At 37.7% G+C, this 22,128-nt stretch overlaps 1 long non-coding RNA gene across 3 annotated transcripts; it reads left to right on the top strand.

The window, feature by feature from the left end:
- Positions 1 to 16,087: 16,087 nt before the first annotated feature.
- On the top strand, positions 16,088 to 18,521 carry LOC122826931. Of its 3 annotated transcripts, XR_006369897.1 has the most exons (4): positions 16,088 to 16,168; positions 17,319 to 17,482; positions 18,130 to 18,249; positions 18,397 to 18,521. It is a non-coding gene; the product is annotated as an uncharacterized LOC122826931 (long non-coding RNA). The 3 variants fall into 3 exon arrangements; XR_006369895.1 differs by having other exon boundaries at positions 18,130 to 18,521; XR_006369896.1 differs by lacking the exon at positions 16,088 to 16,168 and adding an exon at positions 16,661 to 16,726 and having other exon boundaries at positions 18,130 to 18,521.
- The last annotated feature ends 3,607 nt before the right edge of the window (positions 18,522 to 22,128 follow it).

Raw genomic sequence — 22,128 nt, 5'->3', positions numbered from 1 at the left:
AGAGATGTGTGATACTGGTAATACAATACCAAGTTAATACAAGGACCATATTGCTGATACTCCTTATTTAATGAAAGAATGAAGAATTAATAAATATAGTCCAAAGATAAATTTAATTCATATTGTCTAACTTCTGGCCTTTTGGTATTTCTGTGGGAGGACAAAGTTTAGACCAGGTTCTTAGGTGTCTACAATAACATATTAACATGATTTGTGTACATTTTTTCCAAAAATAAATAAAATGCAAAAAACTATCATATGAGATCAAACAAAACAGGTGTCAGTTAAACTTATGTTGTCTGTTGACTGAGGAGACAGTGACATCATACATACGTCATATGTCACACATACGCTGATGGTGTGACCTTATATCCTCTCACTTGATTGGCCACACGGCTGCCATGCAGTCAATCACAAAGCTAAGAGTCACTGAGACTGAGCTGAGCAGTGAAATTAAATAAACGTGGGGAGCTGATGCTTTTGGGTTTGACTGATCACTAATTTACTGACAACTCTGATCTCCATCCAGTGTGAATACCTGAGGGCACTGTACTGTGAAGTTTCTAAACATCATCTTTTAATACCAAAAGATTCTTAGATGCACTCATCAATCTTTATTTAAGATTTGCAATCTCTTCTTACAAGATTGTTCTGGGAAGTGGCAACACTTGAGTCTAAATTTAAATAGTTGAAATCAAACCACCAAAGGTCTGTCAATTGGCACATGCTGGTTGTTTTACAAAAATGAGCCCCATTAGAGCCAGCTCTGACTTATTTTGAGTTTTCAGCTCGTACTCGATGACAAACAGCATGGGGCCTGGCCTAAAAGGAGAAGAAGGGAGGCAGAGCCGGAGGATGGGAAGAATGAGAAGGTGAGGAAAAGAAAAGGAGAAAAATGTCAAACTTTCCTTTTCCTTACGTTGTTTTTCTTCTAGTCTTCATCCACATTACATTCACCTAATTTATTCCTTCAAATCCTAAATAGCTTGAGGTGAAAATCAGAAAACTGACAAAAACACCCACTAAACAGAAAATGTTTAGTGGGTTCACCACCCATCTGGTGAGAACCTGCAGATGGGTGGAGGGAGCTTCAGGTTTGTGTTTCTATGTGCAGCTGGATGTACTAGCAATCTATCCAGGATGTACCCGTTCTCTCACCCAATGACCCCTGTGACCTTTCAAAGCTAGCCAGACTCAGAACACTGATGGACGGTTTACTTTAACTAAAACCCGCTAAAGGAGAGGAATATTTAGTATTTTCCCAAGTTTGTGCCCAACTAAATATCATGGATTACATTTCAATTACATAGTATATGCAAATAAAAGGGTTGTACATATAATTTTCTTGGATTGGCTTTGCACAGTGATATGGCACTCAAGCTCACAGCAGGGAACATGTGTGTTCCCAGTAATTAGATCTAATGCTAACAAACCTGTTTGGTTCAGAGCACATTAAGCCACATGGGCCTAAATCTCTGGCAGCACGAGAACATGAACATATTTATTAATTTATAGACAAGGCGGAGAGAGTTTCAGCAATGATAGTGCATACTCTAAATTATGCACCACTTCATCGGCTTTGTAGAAAACTCAAAAATCTAAATGGAATTACATCCCACGGTTCCAATTTATTAAAAAATCCCCCAAAGTTACTCGATTCACCTGAAGAAGAAGGTCTAATGATCAAATTAGATAATAATAATACATACTTTGATTTCCAGCACAACATTTCCACAACATGCAGAGAAACATAAATAAAGTTCTAAAGATGAAAATGTTTTGTTTTTTCACAACACCAAGGACAGAGAGGCAGCTTACTGAGCTGTTATCACTTCCTACTCCCCTACTGTGCATGTAACTTTTTTATATATAGTTTTCATTAAAGTGGACAGCTATTCAAATACAGTTTTCTTTTCATGTGGGTCTTGATGGAGAAAAAAGTGGAGATGAAACAAGAAAAAAGTGTTAATGTTTTTTTTATACATTATACATAAACATTGCATTGAACTAATCCCTCTGTAACCTTTCATAGAACACTACTGCTTAAAAAACTCAGGGAGCAGAAACAAGCAGAAAACTAGGCGAACACACTGAGTTCCCCATAACCTTCACAGTACAAATAAAGCCTGTTTGAGTCATGCAGAACAAGATGTGATTCGCAAAATGTCTGTGACAAATCCAGTACTAATGACTAAATGTAGGAGCTTTGTTTACATCAGTGTTGCAGCACTGCTTACGTAACTGAAAGGAAGAATTTTTATGTTCCTTCCTGTGGTACAAAAAAATTCATTATAGGTAGCGAAATGTAGAGATGTAACATTAGTGTTCCCATCTGAACATCTGATGATGACATGAGGTCACACATTTTTGCAATGAGAATGCACTCAGATGATCTATTTGAGAAGAAAGTGGAGCAACGGTGCCTAGCATTAGCGCTACGGGAAACAATAGTTCTAGTCCTATAGACTTGTTCTGTACTTTTAACATTTCCTTATTTGGTCAAATCTGAATGATAGGCAAACACAATTTTAGTCTGATAGCTTAACATGACTCAGCTAGCTAAAAGATTACCTTGTATTGCAAACAATTTTGTGGGTTTAAATTTGACCTCCTTTTCCTCTTCTACCTCTAAGTCAATGGTTTCAAACTCTGGTTGTCCTGCAGCTTTTAGATGTCACTCTGCTTCAGCACACCTGACTCCAGTATTAGCTCATTAACAGAGTTTAGTAGTGCAACGCCACATTAGGGTCAATGTAGATAGAAGAGAAAAAAGGAAGAGTAAAGTTCCACCAAAAAACTCAACCATTTCAACATTCATCTCAGACATTTTAAAGAAAAACAGCAGTAAGTTATTTGAGTTAGAAAAGTTGAAAATTTGTTTTAAAAAAAAATCAGAGATTTTAAGATTAATCTCAGGATTTTCAAGAAAAAAGAAGAACATTTCTGAGTTAGAAAAGCAAACATTTGCTGAAAAAAAAGAACTTTTGAGATTAAGCTTAGATATTTTCAAGGAAAAACAAAAAAAATTCCAGGTTTCAAAAGTCAAACATGTTTGACATTTTTGGTGGGTTTTTTTGCCCGTAATTTACTTCATTTTTAAAAAGATTTCTGTCTACACCAGCCGTAATATGGTGTCTCATTGTAGAGGTTAACCACATAGTGAGGGAGTTACATCATTAAATTCAAGTGTAGAACAAGGGACGCATGTAAAAGCTGCTGGACTCTGGCCATTGTGGATGGAGTTTGAGGCCACAGCTCCAAATAAAATCCAGAGCAATCACAAGATGCACATCTGATCTCAGTGGACTTCAATGGACAAAACATTTCTGGATGTGAAAATTTGTGAAAAGTATGTATCAGTTTCTTTCCAATTCAATGCAGAACTTTTTGCTTGTCAATCAAAAATATATTAAAGTTTGTGGTTAAAATTTAGAAAGTTTCAGGGCTATGAATACTTTTTCAGTGTAGAATGTTGATGCTATATCTTTAGATATTTTTTCTTCAAAAAACACAGTCATCTTTTTCTCTGCTGCAGACCTTTCTTCACCTCCGAATTTTGTTTTCTGTGTTGACTTTCTCCAAATTTGAGGCAGATCTCCTGAGTGATTTAGGCATGAAGGCTGTAACAGTTCTATTGCTCTGCTCTCCAGCTCCTCTTTCATCTTGTTTATGCTGTCCTCTTTATGAAGATGTTTCCCTCAGGTTTCCCCAAGAGGGTGAATCTGGCTTCTTTATCCATCTGTTTTTTTTAGCCAATCTTTTTTTCTTTGCAAGATTCAAACGTTTGTTTGCTTCAAAAACTTTCTCTTGCTGTCTGCTGCTTCTAACGAGTCTGTGGAACTTAGAACTTCCCAGAATTGGAAATATTAATGATACCATGAGTAATTTCTAAACCTAAACCCTTAGTTGTAATTTAATTGAATAATTTAAAGTCACCTTAAATTACTTCTGAGCGTCCAACTGCATTTTCTTTGGGGGTCTCAGGAATAACTGGGGATGGATTTAACTGCCATGATTTTTATTTGGAAAACATTTTGAAAACAATGTCTCCATCATATGTGGTTCCTATATGAGACATCAAAGTTTTTGGTTGTGAAAACATTCAAGGTTTGTGCAGATTTATGCAAAATGCGTCATATTATTTTAGACAATAGCAGCATTCATATGTTAATGTTGGTCAGCAATTTCTTAACCTACCCAGTTAGGATGTGTGATGGGATGTCCACATGCTAAATTGCGTCAGATTCAACTGGACTTGCTGCTTAGTTTGGTGGTCATATGATGATTCCTTTGGCAGTCGATGACCATCTAGAACAATCTTATTAAGCGAAGACAGACTGACCTCAGGAGAAATGGAGCCTTGGCGAAGACTGGGAGACTTGACCAGCTTCGCCATATCATCTAATCACCACGCCTGGCCGCAGCCAATCCGGAACGGAGCTCCACGCCGCTCCAGCCAATCGTCGTCCAAGGACACCTTCAACAGTTCAAGCTATCCTGGGGGCTTCACTGCTGGTCAGCCGTGCTTCGACCCATCTCCACCTTCACCATGAGGGACGTCCTCCAGGATCCTCCGTGCTCTCCCATCTCCAGGCTCCGCTCCACCACCAGTTTCGGTCCCAAGGGGAAGACTGTCCCGAGCTCCAAAGAAATTGTAACATCAAATCTTTTTAACTGCTATTTTCTTCTCTGTGTGAGTCTCTCCAGATTGAAATTTCCATTCTGTCTTTTTCTAACCTTCATTTAAACCTGAAGTTCTTCAGATTAGAGGCCAGGAGTAACATAACTGAGAAATGCTGAGAAGCCATTCATGAACCTACCAACTAAAGCCATAAGTTATGCTCTCCAAATACAGTCGGAAACAGCTATTTTTGTTACATAACGTATGACAATAAATCTGAATAATCTTTTCATGTTTTAGGATAGTGAAATTCTTACTCCTTGTTAAATGACAGAATAACACTTTTCTTTTTTACTTTCTTCAAATTCAAAGTTGATATACAACACCATTCAACAACTTGATGGTGGTGATATGGCTTTTTAAGCTTCTTATAGGTTATTTCACAACAGTTGTGGAGACAATCAAATACTGAAGAAATATATAGAAACTTCTCATTTTAAAAAAATCTAAAAATTCTAAAAGATTTCTCCTTCATTTTTCTGACATCTAGTAAATAGAAATAATTTTGGTATTCCTAAGTGACCAGAATGCAGAAAGGTTTAAACTGGTTCATGGTCAGACAGTGAGGAAACATGTCATATTTTTACACAGATTTTAAGACATTTTTGATTCTTATGATCAGATCCTTTGCAACTGAAGTGGTTAAAATTGACTGAGCCACAAACCTGGTGTATATCTGAGAGGCCAACTGCTCTGGGAATGCAAATGGGTAAAAAACAAGTGTTTGCTGAGGAAGCAGGAGAAACCTTAGGCTAATGCAGTCTTCTAAAATCATTGGAAGTTTGGGTCAAACGTAGAGCTATCGATTTCCTAATCACTCTGTCCTTCACTGTGTGTCCTCTACAGTACTGAGGCCACACCCTAGTGTCTCCAGTGGCAACGTTAGTATTTAACATCTTTGTTTTGTGTGTGTGTGCTCCTGGCTCAGTTGCAGCTACTAGCCTCCTCCTCTTCCATGCAAGACCTTTATTTACCCGAGTAGGCATGCTGCATTTTGATAACGGCCTATGTCTGCTCGAATTAATTCAATACCAGGGAGAGGGATTTCAATTAGGGAGCAGGACAAGTTCAAATAGGATGAATTCAACCAAAAATGCACTGGCACTTCATCCCATACATGAGACGAATCTACAATTCAGCACACCTCTGAAAGTCCTTTTTAATTCCTGCCAGGGTGTGAACCAGGTGCATTTGCAGCATCATTTTTATGCAGAACATTCTTCCTCTTTAACTCGACGGACTGTCAGCGTGAACAGAATGTTGCTCGTTTGCAAGTATTATCCACTTGGTTTTATGTAAGAGGTTTGGAAGTTTCAAAGTGAAGTTAAATGAAAGAGAAAAAAATCCAGTTAGACAAACACACAGATGATAATTCCTTAGAAGTCCGTTCTTTTAGGACTTATTTTGGGTTGACAGATAGTCGGCTTCCCTTTCTTCTGATAAATCTTCCAAAACTTATTCGCCGTTTCTAAATCCTCTTTAATGCCTTGAAAGTCACTTTGCAAAACCACATTTTCATCTTAAAGTCTTTCACTGTATATCTCTACCAGCTGCGCACATCTTCAGACGAACATTTATGTTCACTCTGTAAAACAACTTGGTCAGTTTGGATGGGGAGCATTCATGAGCGTAAGTTTTTAAGTTCTGCCACAAATTCTCAATTTTTATTCAGCATTTTTGTTTGACTAGGCCTCTGTATCACTTAGTAATACTTTGACGCTTCTTCTGTACCTCTGTCAGTCTGATTCAGCTTAGGAACTAGTGGCATATTTGAATATGCAGTCGCTACAGGACGCATTACAGTACACAGTACGCATCTCGTCTGGTGGGTTTCAGTCTCTATTGTTCTTATGGTATGATGGTTCCTCCAAATCATTTTCTTGCACTTTGGATATTAGTTGGATGGAATGGACCATTTTTAGTTCAGCGATTTGGGTGGCTCCAGTCCTACAGCGGCTGCCAGGTGTTTATGATCAGTTTATTTAGACAGTTACACTGTAAAAATGAATTTAGGGGGTTATCTGTCAGATTAACAAAAGAATATCATGTACTTTTAACTAAATAATTTCATGTTTCAAACAAAAACATGATACAATCATGTTGGATAAACAAAAAAATCAGCAACTTCACGTTTATGAAATTTAATCATGTTGAGATAACATGATTCATTATAGTCAGACTATATCAGTCTTATAGTCAGACTGATATAGTGCTGATCAGCACTATATCAGTCTGACTATAATGAATCTGAGGCCATGGTCTTGAGCCGGAAAAGGGTAGAGTGCCTTCTCTGGGTCAGGGGGGGTGTCCTGCCCCAAGTGGAGGAGTTCAAGTATCTCGGGATCTTGTTCACGAATGGGGGAAGAAGGGAGCGGGAGATCGACAGGCGGATTGGCGCAGCGTCTGTCATCAAGCGGACGCTGTGCCGTTCCGTTGTGGTGAAGAGAGAGCTGAGCCAAAAAGCGAAGCTCTCGATTTACCGGTCGATCTACGTTCCCACCCTCATCTATGGTCATGAGCTTTGGATCATGACCAAAAGAACGAGATCGCGGATACAAGCGGCTGAAATGGGTTTTTCTCCGTAGGATGTCTGGGCTCTCCCTTAGAGATAGGGTGAGAAGCTCAGTCATCCAGGAGGGACTCAGAGTAGAGCCGCTGCTCCTTCATGTCGAGAGGAGCCAGTTGAGGTGGCTCGGGCATCTGGTTAGGATGCCTCCTGGACGTCTCCCTGGTGAGGTGTTCCGGGCACGTCCCACTGGGAGGAGGCCCCGGGGAAGACCCAGGACACGCTGGAGGGACTATGTCTCTCAGCTGGCCTGGGAACGCCTTAGGATTCCCCCGGAAGAGCTGGAAGAAGTGGCTGGGGAGAGGGATGTCCGGGCCTCCCTTCTGAAGCTGATACCGCCGCAACCAGTCTGACTATAATGAATCATGTTATCTCAGCATGATTAAATTTTGTAAACGTGAAGTTGTGGAATTTTTTGTTTATCCAACACGATTGTATCACATTTTTGTTTGAAACATGAAATTATTTAGTTAAAAGTACATGATATTCTTTTGTTAATCTGATATCCCCCTAAGTTCATTCTTTACAGTGTATCAGCATTAATTGGCTTCTACTTCAAGGTGCTGGTGAGCTGCTACTGTGGCTCTGAACTGTTCTCGACCTCAAGGCACAAACAGATGTCTTCAAAATTTCATAAATATAAATATGAGGGCAGAGTCATAACATGTTCGGAGTGCCATAAAAAATTATTTCTGGATGACCATCTGCAGTGGTCCTAACAGCTGGATCTGACCAAAACACTGTGTCTTATTTTAATGGATGGTAGATGACCAGCCGCTAATAGGAAAGAGGCAAAATTGAGTTCCATTTCAAGGCCATTATAGCATATTTATTAACCTCTGAGATTAAAAATTATTTTTAAACTATAAACTTGAGGAACTGATGTGTGAAATCAAAGGAAGGGAAGTCATCAACATTCAAACAATACATTACTGCTGACCCTTGTATAAATCTGCAGACATTACGTCTGTTAAAACCTCGTGAGGGATGTGAAGGACAGGCCATACAAAGATCCCCCAGAGACAATTGGTGTCGTCACCAGGCTGAAAGCATTCAGCAATATTTGTATCAAAATCTAATCTGGAGACTTCTTCAAAGTGGAGGAGAATGAAAGTCTAATCCACTAGGACTTCCAGATCCTGGCTAATAAACTGTTGGCAGCAGTAATGACTGATGTAGTGATCAAAAAGGAAACAGCAGCAATAATAGCAAGAAACATAAAAGGCAAGAAGAACACCAGAGGCTTAAAGTAGAAAAAGAAAAGCAGCTGACAGTCAGAGCCTCTTTGGAGCTGATATAGCTTCTAAACTGGAAGAGTTCTTCCACAGTATTCCAGGATGATTCTGGAACATTCCTTTTATACCTCAAGGTGTAACTTTCTGCCACTGGATTGTTGATATATGAAATTGGTTAACCTGTCATATATGCTCTCAGTTTGTTTCACTATTGTTCATCAGTTATCCTCCATCAGCTACTCAGTCACACCAGCTGTGCATTTTGCTGATCCCTGACTCTTTCACTCCACGTCTGTATTTCAGTGAGTACTGAGATTCTTCTTTTTCCTCATCCTGGTCACAGTAGCTGCTTTTCCATTGACCAGATAGTCACACAATTTGACATTTTACAAAAAAAATTTCCTTAATGGAAACGACAAACTCTTGGCTTTTAATAAAAACTTTTGGTGACTTGACTTGACTTCTTCACAGAAGGAAAGTTAATATGTACTTTCCTTAATGGATCAACCAGAAAAGCAACCGAATAAAAACCATGGTAACAATACTGATACAGAATTAAACGGGATGCAAGTGTGCTTGATAATATAGAAAAAAATTGATACTTGAGAAACAGATGAAATACGTAATTTGTCTTCAAATGCTTCACAAATATTTCTGAGGAATTTCTTGAAAAACAAACAGGATTAACGTTGATCAGTGAGAAATTTTATCAAAGTTGTTTTCTTTTCAGTTTAGCTTCCTTCACTTTCTGCTCATCTGAAGCATCAAACGAACAGTTACTCATCCAAAGTCCATGAATTGAACATGTTTCAAATGCAGTTTGTTGGCAACTAAAGAAAATAAATGACATAAAATAATTTTACATGGAGGCTAATGGAAGTTAAGATCTGGTTCAAATCCACCCAGTCAGGCAGAATTTATTTGTCACGGTAACAGAGAGGGAAAAACAGTAGAATTATATTTCTGCTACTCTATCTTTTCAAACTTTCTAGGCTTCATAGTGTGCTTTTGGTTATCAACATTTCTAGCTAAAATAGTGTTAATACCCATTTTAAATAAAATGTAATAAATAGCTAGTCAGACCTTTTCGACATTTTCTTTCAGTCTATTGGGGAATAAATTTCAAACAACACAGTCAAATTTAAAGTACATGAAAAAGAAGAAAAGGACAAAGTGAAAGAAGGAAGAACATTTCTACAGCATGACACTGCCACCACCATGTTTCCTAGCATTTGACCTGTTTATTATCCTTATCTGTGTCATGATTCATGAATAGTGGTGGGGTGTAGGTGGTGAGGCAGGACGCTTAAGACCCAGGTACAGAGTGAATAACGATGTTCTTTTAATGAAATACAGTGATCCAAAATGTCCAAAAACCATGGCAGCACTCCTGAGCGGAATTCAGGGCTCACACAGGCAGCATCACGGCACACGAATGGACTAAGCGACGGACTGCGTAACATCTGACGAAGACCCGACAAAGACACAGACACACAGGTGACACTAAATACACAGGAGGTAATCAGGGATCAAGACACACCTGGGAACTAATCAAGGGGAGACAGGACAACACGAAGACTCAGACACACAGGAAACTCGAAATAAACACACAGAAAAACACGGAACATGACAGTCTGTTTGTTCTTTGTTTTTTCTGTTATTCAGTCTGAGAAAAGAAGGTTCAACCTGTAGAAATATTGACCATTATTAATGATTAATTCTGTATTTATCTCCAAAAACTGAACTTTGTGGATATTTCAAACTGCCGAACAACATGAGGTTTTATTATTCTACAGACTGTGTGCCTGAGATAGTCAGAAGAACCAGTTTTTATTTTATTCATTTACGGTATGTGTCCAGGCCTGCAGTGTATTACTCACGAATGTTGTCTAATTGGCAGAGGGAAACCTGACAGATTTACTTCCACAAGTGTCAGTCGTTATGATGCTCCACTTGATATTAATAAAAACTTTATTAGCAATTGTTATGGCTTTATTTAAAATGCAGTGGATACAAATATGGAGAGAGATGGTACAGTAGATAAATAAGTTCTAAGAAGTTCTTGGTAAGGATTAAAAACTCTTCTTTTCATTACAAGAGCTGCAAACATTTATAGTTTGGATTTCTTCTAAATCTCTAAAGGATTATAATTTCATGATGTTCTAATAAATGAAAAGCAGATTTAAAGTTCCATCTGTTAGTTTCTGAATACAGGCACAGCATTGTAACTGGAAACTGGAAAAAGGTAATAGCTGCCATTATATTTCCTCTACTGGTAGAAAAGGTAATGTCACTAAAATACTTCTCTCTGATTTTATTCAGTTCCTCAACAATAAGGGCAGTGATGACTGTGATATTCTATTCATATATGTTCATAAACTCCAAATAAATCCAGGTTATAATAGCCTTTTCCTGTTTTTTATGGTTTATTATCTTGGGTATTATTAGAGTAATTATGAATGAGCTATTATTTAACATTGGTGGCTTGTTGCATCTGAATGTTTTCAAAGGGATAGACATTTAGATGCACCAGCTCCCTTTTTTACAATAACATGCTTTTGGAATGACAGAAAAACGGAGATGAACCTTTAAAAAGCTTTCCCCATGTATATTATGATAAATGTTCTTTAGAGCGCAAGAGAAAATTTAATTTACTATAAACCAAAGTGTAAAAAATTTAAAGGAGGAATATTCTGAATTCAGAATATAAAAACAATTTAACTAAAGCGTTCTTAAAGGATCTTTGATAGGTTTTTATGTTAATTACAAATATAAATACTTAGGACTGTGAGATCTGTCTGCTCTTGGAATGTGTGTGTCAAATTAGAAGCAGCCTGGAGCCATAGTGACCACTAACTGACTAAGTAGAGAAAGTAAAAGTCATTAACCTTTAGGGTCATGGGACCCACGCTTGAGGAATCAGCTGCATACTGAGAGGGACACTTCAATGTCTAGAACAGATGGTTGATTGACTGTGGGTTTTGCCGCTGGGTATTTTGTTTTCCCCCTCCTCTGTATAAACAAGCTGTAAAACACTGTAAGCTAGGGACCGCCCTCAGGAAAATAAAAGACAGAGCAGGAAAAGAAACTTTAAAGTGTGGGTTTGTGGTAATGTGGCCTCAGTTTTCCTTCTTTTTTTCTTACATCGCTGTTTTGGATTGTTTGTTATATTTTGAAGTTATTTACTTTTCTTAGATTTAGTTGAGTTATATTTTTGGGTTGTTGTGTTGCATGTTTCTGATTGGTTGTTTTGAGGTCCGGAAGACGCCCCACAGCAGCGGCACAGGTGTTCTGCATCTAAGTAAGCGGCGTGCAGACCGGGAAGGATGATAAGCCATGATACCGAGACAGCAGGACCAGAAGCAGACAAAGCCGGACAGAACGCAGGTGTAGGAGCAGCAGGGCGGAGGAACTGGGGAATGCTTCATTCCCCCGCGGAGGTTCATCCAACTGATCGCCGTCGAGGAACGGACGACCGGGTGTTGGAGAACGAGTGGCCGGATTGTCGCCGAGATTCGCTGTGGAGAATCGGTCGGCTGGTGACGGGAAGGACCAAGCGCCGGAGAGGACCCCCGGCGCCCCTTGGGCTAGCTAAGAGTCCGCATTATAGACTTGTTTATTGACTTATCGTCAAGGACTGCCTGCACCTCCTTCTCTTTTTGATTCTTCATTTTTTAAATAAATTATTGTAAAGTTTATTGGTCTGTTTAAAACTCTGTTCACAATCCTTGCAGTTATTTATTAGGTACACCACTCGGTACACCACAGGTTCAAAGACTAAGATGGGGATGTCTTTAACCTCGCTCTCCGCTGGAGTGTAAAATCTATCTCAATTGTCTTCTTCTTCTTTCTTTTATTAAGTTTGAACCTGACAATTTTTTTTATTGTACGTCTCACTGCATCTCAGATCTTAACTTGGTCATGCTTGTCTAGTTTATCTTCTACAAGTTCTCCAAATCTAGTTGGTGAATTAGTCTCTTGATCTAATCCCTCTTCAGGGGATATACAGATATTCAGTCAAATTATGTTCTAGTGGAAAACTTTCACTTTCCCCTCATGAAACCTTTTTTTTTCTTTTAGATTTCTCCTTGGACTCACTCTGATGGTGAGAATAATAAGAATTATTATAGTAATTATTATTAATAGGGTTATAATAATAATAATAATAATGACCATCATTCAACCAGAAGAAAAGCAATTCTGAGCATTTTAAAAGATGATTATTTTAACACTGTTTATATTCACAGGTGGGATGGCTTGGTTCGGCTGCCTAAAGGCACTCCGATTGGTTAACTTTGTTTTACAAGGCATCACTTGTACTCCTGCTGGTCTGTATCTGTTCTTTCACTGAGAAATGTAGAATCATACTTTTTCCTCTGACAGCGTCTTGCTTCTTTCCTTCCCTTCAGCTCAGATAGAATTAGGTAATAGGGATTTTCTTCACACTGCTCCCTTAAACTAGAATTTAGATCGGAGCGGCCATTACCGTAACACACCACACACTACAGGATGATTGGTTAGGAAATCACAAGCGACAATCTTAGATGTGTGAACTAACGTGTAGTGTGAACTATTGTATCAGGTAGTCGATGTGCCCATCTTCTCTATTTATAATCTGCACTCTTTTGGTTGAATGCAGTATTTATTTACACTTTGGTGTATTTATTCAAGTACATTTTTTGTTAATGGAGACTGAGAATCTATTTTATTTTTGGTTGTTTTGTTTATTTTATCAGTTCCAGTGTTAAGTGTTCTTTTGAAAATAAGGTGTATCTATCTTTGGCAGGAAATCGAATGCATTATTACGTAATTTCTATTAAATCAGTGTAAAAAGGTCTACAAACAATATTATCGTCTATCGCAATAATTTTTGAGACAATTAATTGCTCAGCAAAATTTGTTATCGTGACAGGGCTACATAGGCTTTATTTTAGCGACAAATGTAGACAAAACAAAAGACTATTAAAAATGTCTATTTTTAATATTCAATTTATCTATTTATTCATAATATGAATAAATAGACTGCGACAGACGGGCGACCTATTCAGGGTGTACACTGCCTCTTACCCAGAACGTAGCTGGAGATAGGCACCAGCAACCCTCTCGACCCTATTAGGGACAAGGATAAACAGAAAATGGATGGATGGATGGATGAATAAATAAATAGATAAGATTATCCAAATGATCCCCTCACATAAACTCTGGATGCAGACTCACAAAAATCTCTGCGTTGACCAAAACTTTCTCTGAAACAACGGAGAAAACATCGATTTCTCTCGAATCTGATCGATCAGTAAAGCTCAGCAGCAACAGCTCCACAGACCGAAGCAGCGGAGGGCTGGCCTGTGATTTCCATTATTCATGCTTGTGGGTGAGGAGCTTGCAGAGATGCTTCTCTGCATCTGCTTTCTCAGAAGTGTACCTGTCCCAGCTTGCTGTGCTGTTACACAAAACTATTATTCATAAGGTGGCTAGGATGTAGGTTAGAGCACACCCGCTGTACTCTGCAGCTTCAAACAACAAAACTTGTAGTTTCACGTTTCACTGAGAGGACAAGAACATGTTAGCTGGAATAATACAAAAATCTTTTTATGGACTGGGACCTGATGATGTGTCATGTAATCATATTGCAATTAAAAAAATAAAGACTCACAAAAAAGGGTCACCGTTAAAAATAGCAAATGATAATTCTACTTAATTACATGAAACATTAATTGGTTTCCTTCATCAAAGAGCAACCTTACTATGATAGAGACCAATAAACAACTAAATATTTTTATCATAAAGTATATTTATTCTCAAAATCTTATTTCAATTGAAATTAATTTTTTTGAACTTATTAAATTAATAGAGAACCCATGTGTGTTCACTCTCTGTTCATGGCTCAGTATTTGCACAAGAAAAGACCTGCCTTTTCTTCTCATACAGCATATTTAACTTATTTTTAAAAAAGCCTGAAAAGTATAAATTTCTAGTATTTTTTCTATATTAGAGTGATTAGAGTTAAAGAAAATCCTGAAGAGAACTAAAATTGGACTTTACAACATTATAAGCTCCACAGAAACCAAACCTTTTCATCAAAGTCTCTTTCTGAAACTTCAAATCAAATGTTTTAACACAACAGGTAAAAATAAATGTGTGTCCTTTAAGGAAATGTCTGCAGTGGAGAATGGATAAATCAAATTGAGGAAGAACTTTAAGGTCCAGCAGATTCTGACATCAGATGCCATAAGATGGCTTATTTTCTGGGTCTTGTGTCAGCTCTCAATCGTACAGAGTTTCTGGATCTGTCATTCTGAAGCTCAGCAAATGGGAAAAATCACAATACACATGTTTGACCCAGCTTGGAGGTTGTGTTTCCAGGGAGGAGCTGACACAGGATGTTAGGTGTCAGAGAAGGTTGTTTCCATTTCCCAAATACAGACAGGCCATCAGACTGACAGGTGGTTCCTCTCTTTGAAATTCCAAACTGAGTTGTAAACAAAACAAAAGCTGGGTTCTGCTTCAATCATAGGTATTGGAAACCTAAACATAGTAAAGCTAGTTGGAAATGTGAAATTAGGCTGCTTTCTGACTGATTTGGCACTATGTTGAGCGACATCGTCCATTTGGAAAACTCATTTGTGTCCAGGTTTTAACTTCCTGTTTCATGTCTTGAGGTGCTGCTTCAGCATTTCCTCTGTTCTTCCCAGTTGGGATCATCTTCTCAAGACTTGTGGTATTACTTCTTTCTCCTCCAAATGTCCCAATAAGTTTTATTTCAATCAGACTACAGGACATGTGCTCTGTTCCTGATGCTTTTGGTGTAATGGGTTCTTCACCATTTTACAGTAGATAATGAAACTCTCGTTGTTGATACATTTTACACTGAAATCATTGATCTCTGGGACACAGAACCCGTCTTCTTCCACACAGTTCACAGCTGGACGTCGCTGCCTGAAGATTCCAGGCAGCGATGAGATTCTTCTCAGATCTGTTGTAAAAATAAGTTTAAGATTAGAATCAATGTACAAATTTAGACTTCCTCCAAGTCCAAACATTTCACCACAATGGCATAAACCATTAAGTTGAAAGTGTCTGCGGGCTGTAATGTTGTTTAGATTTATTTTTTTTAAAAGTCAAGATATTTTTCAAATGCTTAACAGCAGAGTAAACATTATAAATGTAAGAAAGTAGACACAATTTTGTTTTTTATAAAGTTTGTCTTATTCAAATAAACCATTCTGTCAGTTCTTGGTTATTTTGATTTATTGATGTTTTGTTTATTCTGTGTTCCTTAGTCTGTTACTTTGATTAGGTCAGCTTAGTTAGTGTTTTACTTTAGTTCAGTTCTTCTGAGTGATTCCAGTTTGTTTATTATGTCTTGTGTCTAGTTATTCTTTGTTATAGTTTAATTATGTTTTTTGTCTAGTTATTCTTTAATGTTAATTAGTTCCTAGTCCCAAATTCAGACTATCATGATTTGTTGAAGGTTCGGATCCAGAAGCAAAGAGGTAAGGCAGCAGCTTAGTTTGATGATTTAATGAATATAATGAGCAAGTACAAAGTTCAGGCAGCACAGGTGAGCATTATAACAAGAACTCAAACACTGGTAGCACTGGTAGTGTTGTTGTTTTACAACAACACTTCAGACAGCAAGGACAATGAGAACCTAGACAAGGATCCGACAAGGAAACACAGACACAGGTGGGATTAAATACACAAGGAAGGTAATCAGGGGAAATGAGGGACAGCTGGGGACAATTAAGGGGTAGCTGGGACAACATGAAGACTCAACTGAACACAGAAACCTAAAATAATACACAGAAAAACCAAATCCTCACACAGACACACATGATCTATTTTCCATTCTAAAACAGAACAGCATGACCAACAGATCCAGAACTAAAACTGATGCAACTGAACACAGCTCATTCTTTCTAGTTAGAAATCTAAGTTCATATCATCAGTGTTTTGTTTTTTTTTATTCTTGGATCTATACCCAACATATGTGGGACCTTTTTGTGCTTTTAATACTGTCCAATGTAATAAAAATGAAAATAACATGAGCTTGGTGCCAAAGAGGCGTTCTGTTTTTTTTGTTTTCATCGCTGAAACAGGCGACCTGCTTTCCATGACTCAATTTAATGGTCTCAATCATTTGTATGCGCTCCGCTGATTGTTTATCACCTGTCACATGGATGTCACTCTTAGCCTCAGAATGTTGCAGCATGTCTTCAACCTATCCATAATGAAGATGATAAGGTTGTCTTTCTCCGCACATTGAAAAATGAGTTGTTCAGCTGCTGTAAAGACAGGTGATATTTATCAAGCTGGAAGTGGAAAAAAACTGTATCATAGGAGGTTTTGCATAAAAAGAACGACACTGCATCATTCTCAAATGAAGCAAAGGGATTAAACACACTCGAATAGTTTCAAATGATAGTAGTGGCTAAAACTGACTCCAGGGTTTAGCTTACAGTTGGATTATGTAGAAACTGCTGGGTTGGAAAGATTTACCCCGAGAATGCAGACAGGCATGACAATCAATAGTAATTAGGTTCTTAATGTGTTTCACTTTACACAAATGTTTTACAACGTGCAAGTTTGCTTATGAACTTCCCAAGGTGAAAGTGTAAAGAGGGAAGATCAGCTTGTGGATAAATTTTTAACACCCTGCGCTGAGTGAAAACAGGGCCAAAGCTCTGCATGTAATTGATGAAATTATGACATGTCAGTCAGCATCTGTTCACAGGCATTAAGTCAGGGCTAAATTTGCCTCCATTTGCATTTAGAATTGCCCCCTGGAATTGTTTTGATTCATCGTCTCATTTGCTTTTATTCCTTTTCATTACAGTCATGAGGTAATGGAAGGTTTGCAAATGTGCTGTGACACGCCGGGTGTGATTACTGCGCCGCCATGAACTTCCTGAAAACTACGCTTCCTCCTCTATCCTGCCCTCCACACACAAGTCAAATGACTGCTGTCTCTAAATGGCATTTAGATTCATAAAGATCCAGGTGAGATTTTTTATTTTTTAGTCTGACAGATTGAGTTAATTTTGAAAAATGTTGTAACTAGTTTTCATACACAGGGTCCAAACATTTACTTTTATCTGTTGAGAAATATTGGGCTGTTACTGGATTTAAAGAGGTTAAAAGATGCATTTGTCTTATTATCACTATTGATTACTGTTGTTAATATGAATGGATGTGTAAGACATCTATTCTGGTTTTGCAAACAGTATCTTAGTCAAATATGGATTTTCTGGCTGTAATGAGAATCTGATACTAAATTCACTCACTGCAATACAAACAAAACAAATATACCAATCAGAATGCTTCACAAATAAAAAAAAACAGACTTATAGAAAAAGCATGTATGTGATATATTTGATAAACTATGGAAGACGATAAGGGACACTGAAAAAGAACAAAACAAATTCTGACTTTATTAAAATTCTGACTTTTCCTCAGAATTCTGACTTTTTTGATCTCAGAAGATTAAATTTTTCTTTCAGTGACCCTCTTTAATAACAAATAGTAGATTTAATGAGCTGAAGAACATTTAGTTCAGTTAAGTCTTATTATGTCATTGTGCATTTTTAGAATTTGTTGATCAACACAGTTTGAGTTCCATTTCTATCATGTGGCTGCATCCCCTACAGGAGGAAAACAGATACTGCAGGATGACAGTAAGATGGAACTCGTGCATGGACAGAGAGAACATACAAGCTTCACAGGACGACTCAGTTGGGCATTACAGGCCTTAACCTTATTGCTGGAAGGTAACTGTGCAAACAGCAGCACCACTGTGCCGCCCCCAAACTCCATCTGATGCTGATAATCACTTTCAGTCTGAGATCAATCGATTTCAACAGGCTGTCAAGCTTTCTTTTTTTTCCATTTCTCTGAGGAAATGTTTCATTTTGCAGCTTGGCATATTTCCCAGCTTTGCAACACCTGACCTTTTTACCAGAGATTGAAGCAACAACCTGCAGAGACAGCTTTCTGTTTGTCCACAAATGGCAACCTCATCTAATAAAAAAGACAACTCTCTGATCGTTACTCCTTTAGGAAAACACATCAACAAATGCAAAATATAATCACAGTATGATATATCACAGATTCTCTACAGGTCAAGGAAGCCATTTTCTATTATTTAGCCCCTCTTGATGTTTTGTCTCCAAACTGAGTGTCAGTTCAACAAAGGATTAGATTGAGCATAATAGCACTTGAAATATACAAATACTCCTCTTATTATGCTGTAGCTTGCAATGTGTTTAGTCACAGAAAGTTTAATCTAACAAAAACATATGTTACTGTCTGAAACACCATCCCATTGCAAAATGTAAAGAGTTCTTTATTGACCCAGTTCTTCAAAATCATAAAAAAAACTTTACTGATGCTTTTTGGTAGCCTGACATTTGTGTGATAATCTTTTACTTTCAACCTTATATTTGGAAGTTATTTTAGACCGCTTTGCAGGGAATCTCTTTGTGCTGCACAACCAGCCATGAGGGTCAGAAAACTTCCATCCAACTTGGCAAAGACTTTATATCTGGATCAGCTGCATCCTCTAATTACTTCATGTGAGAAATTATCCTTTAGTTTAATTTATAGAACATATTCCTGCAGCTCGTGGAACATGCTCCACCGACTCGCTCTGTCATGTGGATGAAGGTCCTTTGGCTCCCAACAGAAGTCCTCTATTCTAATCTGAATGTCCTGTTTTTATTAGTTGAATAGAGCAGCCTGATGTTAGCTTAGCACAGCATGTCTTCATAATTTGTACCATGATCACAAAAATATCCACCATTTACCAAACCAAGACAAGAATTTTGCTGCTGATGTTACCAGACCAAAGAGTATTAAAAATTCTCATTATGTTTGGCATTTAGCAAATAGAACTAATTAGTTTATTTAACATATATAAAGTAGATAGAATTTAGTTTGATTTAATGAGTAAAACATATCTATTATCTGAGCTGTATGTTTCTATCTAGTTTTACTTTCATTTTGCTTTGATAACAGATATAAGCTGCTGAGCTCTGACATATGGGCTGCTAATTTGTAATAAAATATTTATATTCTGATCTACATCCGTAAATCACTTTGGAATGTGTACAAAAATAAAAATTTATTTGCTTATGAGCTGCTGTAAACTGTTGTGATGGTGTTTACATGCTGTTGAGATGAAACTGGTCAAATGTTACGCTGGTGATTTTCAAGCTGTTCAGTTGTAGCTTAGCAGACATGCTTCCTGCTCCTTAGCTGCTGGTTAAACATACAAATTTAAAGAAAAGTCAATGAATGTTTTCATTTTTCCAGCTGATAGTTAATTCTGTGAATGGATCACATGTCTGTAAATGGCTGAAGTCTAGCTCAGAAATCTATAGAGTGTTTATTCTGCTAATCTGCAGTCAACAGCAGAGCCCAGTATGACTGGAGTTATGTAACACTGGTCCTCAGTGGACTGCAGCGGCAACGTTCTGACTGAGGCTCAGGATGGGAGTAAACTGAACGATGGACTGAGACTGTGCATATGCTGTTAGCTGAAGCTCAATGTTTTAGAGAGCTCTTGCAAAATTAAACAAAAAAAAAAAATCTTTCTCAATCAAAAATATTTATATCCATTAAACGTCTTCAACTTTTTCAAGTTACGGCCCTAAATTTTTAAAGTGTTTTATTGGTTGATTGATATTATACAATCACAGTATCATATAAAAATAAACATATGACATTATTTGCATTTTGCCTCCAGAGGCAATGTTTCATAGAGCATGCATTTCTTGTCATGTCAGGAGATTTCATTGGTTATATGTCTGTTAAAAACCAAACTAGAGAATATGTAATGTACCTTTAGCTACTTTTCCTTTTACCTTGGAATGAAGGGCAATGTTGGAGTCATGCTACTAACACCATACCTCACCTAAATCAGCAAATATAAATCACATTTTGACTTTAAGACTTGAAATGTAGTTTAGATTGCACATAGGAGCAGGACGTGATTTGATCTCTGAAGAGAACATGGTGATATTAAAAATGCTGAATTTTGCGCTTCTCTAGCAGTTGGCTGCCAGAACGTATTACAGACTTCAGCACCTCTTAACGAGTTTTTCAGATTATAGGCAGAGATTTCAGACATACTGGCAGATCTAAAGCTCAACAGAGTGGACTGCTTGTTAAGAAATGATTATGTATTCCTTGGCTTCTGTCACGGAACATTGAACTGTTCACTGTGTTGAGGATCTGCCACTTATGGAGCAACATTGATGTGTCTAAAGACAGCTAGAAGTAAATATTTAACTGAGGGGTGTGGCAGTGTCACATGACATGAGAGTTCTACATATGTATCAGATTTTAAATTCATTTCAGTTCACTTATGTCTATTTCTGTGGCACCAATTCAAACAAATGTCATCTCAAGGCACTTTCCAAGACACAAAACCAAAAAAAAAACAAGTGTTCAGTTTTACCATATCCATTCCCTTTAGACCCTAACCCCGCCTCTCGCCTGTTGACTGCTGGAGATAAGAACCAGCAGCCTTCACTGTTTATAGAGCCCAGTGAGGGCTCTATAAACCATCCATCAATCCATTATCATACATCTATCCATGTATGATAATGGATTGATGAACATTCCAATTAATTTTAGTTATCAAAAATTATAATTTGAAAAGCAAAGGGTGCCTAACAACTGAAAACATAAACATTCAGCAGCCCCACTTAAATACATTTTAGCTTTTCTCACATTATGCACTCATCAAATGAATTTTAGTCATCACCAGAGTATGACGTGTTTGAATATGGATCCAGGTTCCAAGAATAAAGAGGCCATTTGGTGAACATGTGCACCACTCATCTGTTTCCACCTAAAGAGGGATTTATTTGGATGGTGCTCCAATCAAATGAGTCATTATTAAAAAACTGAATTTTCAAACAACATGATGGAAGATGCTTAAGTGGGTCATCTGAGTAATCACAGCTCAATGAATTCTCCTAAACACACATGACGTTTTCATTGACTGAATCTTACAAACATACAACTCTCTTTGCTGTGACATTGTTAATATCAGTGTCATAAGCTCTATGAGCTGCAAGCAGCCGGTCTGCTATTAAAGAATCAACCATATGATTCAGTCATTTGTATCATCTGTTGTCAGGCTTGTCAGAGTCCAGTTAAAAGATGGATGATTTGGGCCAGAGGCTAGTTCAATAACTAATTGATCCTCTTCCTCCAATGTCTTAAATGATGAATCCATCAAACAGTCCCATCTTGATTCACATTTGAATAGAGATGGAGCAGCACAGAAGTCTGCTTTGGTTTTCTATCATACTGAGAAAAATATTGTATTAAAACAGGCACCAGTTTTAATATTTAATATGTGTATTTCCCTTCTTTTTGTTGAAGGAAAAAACTATCCAAAACAACCCGACTCTGTGTAATATATATATATATATATATATTCAGTGTTGTAGTCATGACCACCTAACCCGAGACCAAGAGAAGATCAAGACCGAGGGAAGTCGAGACCGAGTCATCAGTGATTGCAGCCAATCAAAGAACGTAGATCCACGTTCTTTGAGCCAATAGCGGCATGGGTCGTCATAGTTCATAACAGCGAATTTTAAAATGAATGCTACCACTGCGTAGTATATTGAAAT

Source organism: Gambusia affinis, linkage group LG24 (genome assembly GCF_019740435.1).
Source record: "Gambusia affinis linkage group LG24, SWU_Gaff_1.0, whole genome shotgun sequence".
Taxonomy (NCBI): domain Eukaryota; kingdom Metazoa; phylum Chordata; class Actinopteri; order Cyprinodontiformes; family Poeciliidae; genus Gambusia; species Gambusia affinis.
This window is presented reverse-complemented; position numbering and strand designations above follow the sequence as displayed.